This window comes from Triticum aestivum, chromosome 4D, assembly GCF_018294505.1.
Source record: "Triticum aestivum cultivar Chinese Spring chromosome 4D, IWGSC CS RefSeq v2.1, whole genome shotgun sequence".
NCBI lineage: Eukaryota > Viridiplantae > Streptophyta > Magnoliopsida > Poales > Poaceae > Triticum > Triticum aestivum.
Window position 1 is genome coordinate 241,239,080 of NC_057805.1, and position 10,944 is coordinate 241,250,023.

The window sequence follows — 10,944 nt, forward strand, 5'->3', positions numbered from 1 at the left end:
GGGCTCGGCCTTCCTCCGGGCGCTGGACCACGACAACTGTACTGACCACTCGGCTAGTCGCGGCAATGTAGAGGAGCATGGGCTCCTTCTCAGACGGCGCTGCCAGGACAGGTGGAGTAGTCAGCATCTTCTTTGACTCATGGAATGCTTGGTCGGCTTGGTCATTCCACTCGAAGTGAGTGGACTTCTTCATGAGTCGGTACAGGGGGAGAGCCTTCTCTCCTAGCCGGCTGATAAAGCGGTTTAGGGAGGCCAGGCACCCGGTGAACTTCTGCACATCTCGCAATTTGGTGGGAATCTCCATCCTCTCGATGGCCTTGATCTTCACAGGGTTGCACTCGATGCCGCGTTCGGAGACCAGAAAGCCTAGCAACTGGCCGGCTGGTACTCCGAACACGCATTTCTCGGGGTTGAGCTTGATTTGGAATCGGCGCAAGTTGGCGAATGTTTCTTTGAGGTCTTCCAGCAGGGTGCCGCGCTTCTCTGTCTTCACCACAATGTCGTCTACATAGACGTGGGCATTTCTGCCGAGTTGCTTGAGGAGGCATTTCTGCATGCAACGCTGAAAAGTGGCACCGGCATTCCTTAGGCCGAATGTCATAGTCAGGTAACAGAAAGCTTCGAATGGTGTGATGAAGGCAGTCTTCAGTCGGTCTACTGGGTCCAACTTGATTTGATGGTACCCTGAGTAGGCATCCAAAAAACTCAACAGCTCGCATCCGGCTGTGGAGTCTATCACTTGGTCAATCCGTGGCAAAGCAAACGGATCCTTGGGGCAGGCCTTGTTCAGGCTGGTGTAGTCTATACACATACGCCACTTGTTGTTCTTCTTCAATACCAGAACTGGGTTGGCAAGCCACTCTGGAAAAAACACTTCCATAATAAAGCCGGCGGCAAGGAGCCGGGCTATCTCTTCTCCTACGATTCTTCGCTTCTCTTCAGACAGTCGGCGAAGGGGCTGCTTGACCGGCTTCGTGTCGGCTCGGACGTGGAATTTGTGCTCGGCGAAATCCTTCGGGACACCCGGCATGTCCTTTGGGGACCATGCAAAAATGTCTCGATTCTCACGGAGGAAGTCGACGAGCTCGCCTTCCTATTTACTGTCCAAGTTTTCCCCAATGACGGCAAACCTTTCCGGATTCTCCGGGTCCAGAGGTATCTTCTTTGTCTCTTTGGCCGGCTGGAAGGAGCCCTGCGCATCACAATCTTTGGGGTTGGGGGACAGGGCCAGCTGCTTGCCGGCCATGGCCACAACCCGCTCCAGCATCTTCTTCTCTTCTGCTACTACGAGGGACTCGGCCAGCCGGCTACTGGCCATGGCGCACTCGATGGACTTCTTGTAGTCGCCGGCTACCGTGATGATCCCCTTCGAGCTCGGCATCTTCATCTTCAGGTAGGCGTAGTGGGGCACAACCATGAACTTGGCCAGAGCAGGTCGGCCAAGCAAAGCATGTAGGGGCTCTCCAGATCCACTACCTCGAACCAGATCGCTTCTCGGCGAAAATGATCTTTGTCTCCGAAGAGAACATCCATCTTAATCTTGCCGATTGGGGAGCAAGACAAGCCGGGGACGATACCATGGAACATGGTTCGGCTTGGCATAAGCTGCTTCGCCTTGATGTTCAGCTTCTCCATGGTATCGCGGTACAATATATTGATACTGCTTCCGCCATCTATCAGGACACGGGAGAATCGGGCGGCTCGCCTCTCCGTCGCGAGGGTGACATCCAAGACTAGTGCATAGGAGCCAGGGGATGGCATCACCTCTGGGTGGTCGGCCTGGCTCCAGTTGATTGGCTTCTCTGACCAGTGCATGAACTCGGGGGCGCTAGAGGCGACTGCGTTGACCTCTTGATGCTGATGGCGCCGACTACGCTTGTCTTCGGCTTGGCTGGTGAAGACGACGTAGGCGGCGTGCTCTTCAGGGAACTCATCTTGAATGGCTCCGACTGCCGGCCGAGCCACCGGCTGCTGAGGGGCTGGAGGCGGCGGGCCGGGAGGCGGAGGCGGCACCAACCCTTCGCCCTTGGAGATTCGCGTGAGCTAGTGGCATTTTCGGGTCGTGTGGTTGGACGGCTTCGCGCCGCTGTGGAACTTGCAGGGGGCGTCGAGAGTCTGCTCGTAAGAGAAAGCCGGCTGCCAAGCCGGCCTGCCACCCTTCTTCTTGGGAGCGGGCCGCTCTTCGGGCTGCTCATCTTCAACTGTGGCCACCTGCCGACTGGTGGAAGTCGGCGTGGGGGCCTTGCGCTTGTGATCGTTCTGGTAGGGGCGCCGGTTGGAGTCGCCAGCCGGCATCTTGGGAGCCGGAGCGAGCACCTTCCCAGAAGGGTCCACTCGGAGCTCTGTCTTCATCGAGGAGTCGGCTGTGGCGTACTTGTCCGCGATGATCAGCAGTTCGTCGAGGGTAGCCGGCTCATCACAGAGGAGTCGGTGCTTGAGGAGGGTGCCCTCTCGGCACCCGGCGGTGAAGTACTCGATGGCCTGAACCTCGTGCACCCCCTCGCAGGAGTTGTGGAGCTCGGCCCACCGCGTGAGGTAGTCGCGGGTCGACTCATTGGGCCCTCGAACGCACAGGGACAGCTGGCGATGCTTGGGAGGCCGCTTGTACGTACTGGTGAAGTTGCGGACGAAGACTTCCGTGAAGTCCAGCCAGCTGTTGATGCTGTAGGGCTTGAGGCTGTTGAGCCAGGTGGGCGCCGTGCCTTGCAGCATGAGGGGGACGTACTTCACGGCCACGCGCCGATTGCGGTTGGCTATGCTGATAGAAGTGGAGTAGTCGATGAGCCAATCTTCCGGCTTCACAGAGCCGTTGTACTTGGGCATGTCTCTGGGGAGCGAGAACCCTTTGGGGAAGGGCTCGTCGCGGATGCGGGGGCCAAAGCATGGCGGGCCGACATCGTCTTCTTCTTCTAGCGCCAGGGATCGAGCAAGGCGGTCGATCCGGTGGCGGGCGTCATTCTCGCCGACTCCTTCTCGGCGGCCTAGTTGGTCACCAAGAGTCGGGTGCGTGACGGGCGGCGGGGTGAGACGTCTCTCCCTTCGAGGCGGGGGAGGAGGCGGATTTCCTTGGTGCTCCACCGCTCGAGGGCGGCCTTCCGCGTTGCGCTCGATGGTGATACGAGTCCGGCTGCGGCTAGCAGCCGGCTCCTTGTCTTTCCTCTGGCGGGCGCCGCTCGCAGTCGGCGAGCGGGACGTCGCGGCGTGCTCTCGGCGCGGGGGATGACTATCGGCGCGGGTGCCGGCTTCATGCCGTTTTGCAGTCGCGTCGATCAGCTGCTGGATCCGCCTTGTCATGTAGGGGAGCTCGTCGGCTCCCAGCCCATTTAGCTCTTCAGCGGGCGCCTGAGCGGCTCGCAGATTCTCGAGCGGGGTGGCGTAGACGGGGCGATCTGCCCCCAGCACGCTGGCGATAGCCGCGCCACGCTTCTGGACGAAGCCGGCTCGGCTCGGCCCACTAGGCGGCGGCGTACCGAAGGCAGCGCGGTCGACTTCGCGCTGGTGGGCCTCGGTGAGGTGTCTCATGGAGGCTATCTTCTGGCCTTCCGCGACGAGGGCGAGGCGGCGTGCCTCCAGGGTCTCGGCGTCGGCGTCGGCCGGGATGGGGACGGATAGGTCGTGCATCGCCGCTCGCAGGGCGTTGTGGGCGTTCTCGCCCGAGTCGGCGACGTGGCTGATGACCAACACTTCGGTGACAGCGCTGCTGCCACTGTCAGCTCGAGGGAGAGGATCGTTGAAGACCACCACGTCGGAGGGGTAGGCGTCGAGCGATGCCGTGTCGGAGTCGACGAGCATCGGGTCGGTGGAGCCGACCGACTCCACATCTGCGGCAGGCTCGCTGGAGACGTGAAGCTGGTCGAGGAGGCTGACGAGGAGGCTCTCGGGGTAGTCCGTGCCCGCGTCGGACGCGGGCTCGTCGGAGATGCGAGTCTCGCTGAACAGATCGGCGAGGCAGCTCGCTGCGCAGGCGTCGTCGACGCCTTGCAGCGCGTCGAGGCAAACGCCATCGGGCGCAGCAGGCTGGCTGCGCTCGCGGGGGAGGAAGAGGGTTCCCGTCCAGAACAGGTCTCCGGACGACGGTGCACCTGGCCCCATGGTGGGCGCCAAATGTCGGGTGGTAGGTGCGACGTATGCCAATGGGTGGCTTATCATGGTGGGTGCCAGTAAGACGTCGCCGGTGCCTGGAAATGGGATGAGGAGAAGACATGCACGCCGGCGAATCATACCCAGGTTCGGGGCTCTCCGTGGAGATAACACCCCTAATCCTGCTCTGCGGGGTCTCCGCATGATCACTAGATCAGAAAGTGTAGCTACAAATGCTCCTTGAGCTGTTGGGTTCAAGGGGGAAGGAGAGCAAGGCTAGCTCTTGCTTCCCTCTCTCTATTGTGTGTGTGTAACTCTAAGAAGCCAACCCTTTGCATGGGTGCCCCGGGGGGTTTATATAGGCCTACCCCCCGGTGGTACAATTGTAATCCGGCTGGGCGCGGGTCCCAGTCGTCAGTGTCTGCGCTCGCCGGCTTCTCCGCCGGCCGTTGGGGCCCGCCGACTGATGGGTCCCGCCGGCTGCCGGCCTCTTGGTCGACAGGCCGGCCCCATTGCCTAGGGTCTTGTCGACGGCTGCTTACTGTAGCCTCGCCCCTGATGACGAGGGCTCCGTCGAGGTAAGCGTGACTAGAGTGTGCCGCCTCAAGGGCTCTCACTGTACCCTTACCCCGTCTTGTCTCCTTAATGTGGCACATGCTTCGAGGGAGGGGGGGTAGCCGGCTTCTGGGGTCCGGCTACGCCCTTGGCCGACTGGGGGAGGCAGGGCCGCCTTCGCCTCTCTCTCTGGCTAAAGGGGCCCGCTGCTCGTGGGCCGTACTGGCGTTGGTCATGGATGACGTTGAGGCCGGCATGGCTACAGTGCCGAGCCGGACGGGAGATGGCTGACCCGTACGGCGTCCTGTGGCCATGCCTGCCTCGGGCTTCGGGGGTAGTGGGCTGCACTGTGGCCACACCCCGTCTTGTCACCGTTATGTGGGTGTAGTTTTGGTGGGTGCGGTCTTGGCCGGCTTCGTGGAGTCGGCGCGCTTCATGGCTTGCTCTTGGAAGTCGGTCCTCTTGGCGCCGACTTCCTGGAGTCGGCCATCTCGCAACCATCTTGGGGGAGGTTACCGGGGCCGGGTCGCCTTTGGAGAGTCGGCCCCTGCGGTAGTCGGCCAGGGGAAGTCGGCCCAATACTTTGAACGCTTGGAGGCTCAATCGGCCTGATAATTTTTGAAGAACCATGGGTAGTCGGTTAGGCTACCCGTGGCCATTTACTCCGAAAATCATCAATGACGTCCTCAGGTAAGTCGTCTGGACTGTGCCGAAGAGGATCATCCTTCTGGCCCGTGTAATCACACATCAAGCCGGGGCGGCGGCTTAAAGGAATCACCTGCCAGGCAATCCAGACCCGGACCAGATCAATGCCATTTAGGCCGTTCCCCAGAAGAGCTTTGATTTTGTTGATGGTGGGAGTAAGTGGTTGACGTTCAGCTTGAGATAATTTGTCTGGCAAGGGGTGATTTGACTCCAGATGCAGGGCGCGAAAGCCGGGCAAAGGGTTCTCGTCAGCCGGAGAAGTGTCTTGGCAGTAGAACCATGTCTGGTTCCAATCTTTCGGGTGGCTTGGCGGCTCAGCATAAGGGAAGAGACAATCTCTCCGTCGTTGGATTGAGATTCCACCGAGCTCCAAGATGGGCCCGTTGGCACATTCATTCTGGCGGTTCAAATAAAATAACTCCCTAAAGAGTAGCAAGCTGGGTTATTCTCCGAGGTACACCTCATAGAACACTTGGAAGTTGCAGATGTTCGACACGGAATTGGGTCCGATGTCTTGAGGTCACAGATCAAAAAAGTGCAGGACATCTCTGAAGAATTTTGAGCCGGGAGGAGCAAAGCCCCGGTTCATGTGATCAGTAAATATGACAACTTCCCCATCCTTGGGTTGAGGCCTCTCTTCTGACGGGTCAGGAGCACGATAGGACATGACCTCTTTCTTTGGCAGGTAACCCATTTTCACGAAATCAGCTAAGATGCTGTCAGTGACGTTGGATCTAACCCAGTTGCATGTGACGGGTGCTTTGGGAGTCTTAGGCGGCATTGTGAAAGATGGAAGCCTATCACCAAATAAAATTTCCGGTTCAAATTTAAGCCGGAGGAAAGTTTCAGTTCAGTATTCAAGATGGCGGCTTATGAAAGGGCCTAATGATATATGGCTAATTGTGTCAGGTTATTTAAGCCGCCATGGATATCATGAGCAATTAAGTTATTTAACTCTATTATGAATGATCCGGAAATTTCACAAAGCATGGCCTCTTTTAAGCCGGCGATATGAGCCACCATGGCTAACAGATGCAGTTTTTGCCTAAGTGTTGCACAAACAAGTTTCACAGATTGCAGGGATTATTTTGGATCAAATGATTGTCCAGAAAAGAAAATTTTCTAGACCTAAAAACTGGTACAGAGAAGTTCATGAGCTCTAAATGAGGTCTTTTTGCAAGCAAAAGGGATCTGCTAGTATTGAAAATGGGTGTGAAACGACTACCGCCGAAGTTATGCACTACTCTTGGATCAAAGGAGGCCGCTGTTGAAGAACTGCGAAGGAATCGCGAGGAACCACGAAGAACACAGAAGAACTCGCGAACCCTAATGCGAATCTAATATACGGGAGGACGAGGGCTTACTGGTGCTGATGAGCAGTGGAGGTGCGCCGCGGTTCTCTGGTCAAGACAGGTCGATGCAACGGCCTTAGTTGGTGCAGACGGGATGTGCGGCAGCGGCGGCGGAGCTCGGGCTCTGAAGCGTCGAGAGGAGGAAGACGATGAAAAAGGAAGAATGACGAAGGCCTAAGGGCCGGGCCTACTTATAAGGGACGACTGATGAATGGGCGCGAGAAACGAGGAGGCTGAAGACATGGTTATCCAGCTGCGGAGACGCCTCGATTTTCGGGACAGTTATTAAGATAAGGATCCGTTGAGATACGTTGAGCAAAACGTGCATTAATGGCGGATGACATCACGGCGGGTTACCAAGAATCCAGAAGGTGACGTCACGGCGGGTTAAAGCCTTTGCGCAAACAGAAGCCAGAAGATTTTTTATTAAGGTATTGAAGATTGACATGAACCGGCTCAAATCAATCTGGGGCCTAATGTTGAGGATATAACTACTGGAGTCACCCGCCCAGGAGGGGCCAGGTTATGCTATGACGATCATCACATGAAGCCCAATCTCAAGTCTGAGGATGGCGGTTCAGTAATGGGCCTAAGGCCTAGAGGCGGCTTAAGGCCCGTAGTGATAAACCGCCGTTAAGGCATGACTTGTAGTGTAAGGCAAGAATAGTTAAGAGTCCGAGCCGGACACTGTTTATAAGCCGGCCGGGACTCTGAGAGCCGCTGGGCGCTAACCTCTCTATATAAAGGGACGACCCAGTGGCGGTTCAGGACAAGTAAGATCAGATCGATAGCCAGGCATAGCGGTTTAGCTCCCTGGTCATCGAAACCCTAAGTAATTCCACCTCAACTGGAGTAGGCTTTTACCTTCATCGAACCAGTATAATCCTCGTGTCCTTTGTCCCGTTTAACCCCTTTAAGCTTCCTAGTTGCGATGGCTCCACGACTAAGTCCTTGCACGAGGACATCTACCGTGACTATTCCACGACATTATCCTCACTCAGATTGTTCTTTTGGACTGAGCTGAAGCACGACCTCTATCTAATGTTTTCTCTATCCCTTCTAATCTCTCAATGGCATTTCCATCTCTCGATTCAATCAATCAAGTAAGTCCGGATGACACTTGTCTTTATTTAGTGTTTCCCCGGCTATTCAGCCATTACTTGCATCTCAGGTTCTTTGTACCCTTTTTTAGTGCCATGCACACTGAGGTTTCTGGCATGACCGAATCTTTTGAGAATATCACTTATTACGTTAATTTATTCATCTTGATGTACTCAATCAATTCAAATTCCATAATTCCAATGCTATAATCCCTATATTAAGATGAAGTAAGAAAGCGTCAGTCCTCTTATTTTCTGTCTTCTATGAAAGAATGTAGCTCGCTCTTTCAACCCGGGGCCCCCTCTGGGGAACTGTTTGAGTTTTAGCATCGATCCCATTTCCTTTTGATCGTATTATGCTTGACTCACCGCAAAACATTTCGCTTTCTGCGCCACGCTCATACATGGTTAACACTCCTAGCCTTTCATCTGACTTTGCCATCGGGCAATTGTTTGTTTTCAACTGGATTGGATTCCGAACCAAGAAAGATAGGCAACTTTCACTTGAAAGAAAGGAGCTTCAGAACTCTTGTATTCCACCGAATAAGAATAAGAATCAGAGATGTTACATTGCTTCAGTAACTGGCAAATCTATGAGTTGGATCTCATAGCCTCTGACAATTCGAAAAGTAGGTCTCAGTCTCATTTTCAGATGCAATTTTCCACCGGAAAGAGAATCCCATATTCTTTAAGCCAAGCCGCCAATCCTAGGGTCAATGCAGAACAGGAAACCATTGCTAGTTCAGTAGTTAGAGAATCGAAATTCCACTAATTTAGAAATCGACCGGGGAATGCCAGAGGAAGGATAAGGGGAGCCTACACCAACGTAGTCTTAGCCCTAGAACACATGGAGCTTGGAGCACTGATAATAAGTCTGTCTGATTTTCAAGGAGTTTATGAACAATTACCACATCCATATTGAGGAGAAAGCTCACTCAGGCTACTGAACTTGTAAATACAGTTGCGCTCATGATAGGGATTCCGTTTATGGCGTGAGGTGAAGTTAGAAGCATACCTGGATATAAACTCATAGTGGCTTCCATACCTATGTCCGGTAGAACTAACAAAATAGAAACCTATGACTAGTAGACTCATACGAAAACTTGAAAGATCTATTTCATTAGAAGAGAAAGTTCACTAGTCTATGGCCTAGAAGGCCAAAAGAAATGATCAGTCCAATGACAGAAGGACAGAAGCGCATTCCCTTCTTCCTCAATGTGCGTCCATAGCTTACTCGAGTGCTTGATATATTCATTTGGTTTAAGGCACCTTCATCATAGGAAGGAAGAAACCCGGATCCCCGGGCGGATCATTCCCTCTAACAAGCTAAACAAGAGTCCAGGAGCGAGAGAGGAAAATCCAAGGTGCAAATAACATAATATGAAAAAAGAAAAAAGTTCTATTGAGTTGTTGAAAAAAAGGCACTTTAGAAGCGAAAGTAGGCTATTCTCGTAATGGAATATCGTAATGGGCGACAGGTAATATAGAAGGCCGACCCACCCGAATCTCTTGGTGGCCTTTCGCTTGGCTTCCATCACAGAAGATGTCAGCAATAGCAATCCTTCAGTCAATAGAATCAGTAACTATACTACTTAAATAGTGAAATACCAACCAACACATAAAGCAATAACCACATAGATAGAATGATCAATGGTAATACGAAGATATCAACACAGCCGGAGTCACGAGGCTCGATAATGACCAATGGGTTAGGATCTGAGGAAGCTTAGTTTGGATGATGGAATATTCGCTGTTCTGATTGTTGAGATACTGCAAATCCACTTATCCAATAATTTCAGTCCATTTTCCTACTTTTTCTACAAGGGGTTCAAGGGGAAAGCATTATTATATCCTTAATATGACTCTCTGTCACACGGATGCTGCTGGGCTGCTACAAAACCCCTATAGTCGAAAAAAGATCGAAACAGGGATAAAACGTAGGATAACCTAGATCACTCGGACTAGCTGAACTCTCTAGAACAAACACTACCTAGGTGGTTTGACTAACGTTTTGGCACATTAGACTAACCTAAGACAACTCCTGGCTACATTCAGTCCTATCGAGATACAAGCTGTTAACAACCTGATACTCTGCAAGTCACAAGCTTGACATAGCGAGGATGGCTGCAACTGACAGCTCCTGCATCTGAGATTGACAACTCTAGTAACAGAGAATGACAACTCCTGCAGCAGATATTGACAGAGCATGACACTCTCAACTGAGCTCAATCCAGCTATGAACAATAAACAACACTGAAAGTAAACAACACGGTTATCACAAAACTTGGATTCCGGATTACAACACTATAGGCAATGAACCACCACTAACGACCCATAACGTTAGCTGATAGCCGCTGACCGTGGAGTACTTGCCGATCCATCAGCGAGGACTGTATCATTTAGCGAGCTAAAAACTTAAGGAACATGTATGTGAGAGTTCCACTTTACCTCCCTCAACACCAGGCGGGACGAGCAGCCATATACCACGTGTCCATTTCTACTTAGTTGGACAAATCACTTCAGAAATCGTATAAAAATCAAGCAAGAAAACGGATGCGCTAACGCTCAACGGCTTTCGCGCTAGTTGCTCAAAAAATCGTATAAAAATCAAGCAAGAAAACGGATGCGCTAATGCGCAACGGCTTTCGCGCTAGTTGCTCAATCCATTGCTTGCTTCTCTTCTGTCTTGGAAAAGTGAGGATTTCCTATCTGATCCAAGGGAAGGAAGAGAGGTGGAAAGTGTTGTTGTGTCAAATCTAGATTGTGTGGGTGTCCGCTCATGTTCAACGCTATTGAAAATCATCATTGGATGGATGCCCGGGCATTGAGAAGGAAGGACGCTTTCAGAGGCGAAAGGACATGGGGAGAGATTTTTCTGTGATCCATGGATATCCGATCGGGAAACCGTATCCAAGCTCCGTGGGTACTCTGCGCTCTTCGGACTTTTCAAACTTAGCAAACTGAAACATCTGAGTAGCTAAAGGAAGGAAAATCAACCGAGACCCCGTTAGTAGCGGCGAGCGAGAGCGGAACAAGGGTTTTCATCAAAAGAAATCCTAAGCGGTTTCATTTGATTTGTTGTGGATTGGATGATAGAAAAACCAACAAGCAGCAAGCGTAGTTAGAAAAGTTGCTGTAGCGCGCCCTACCGA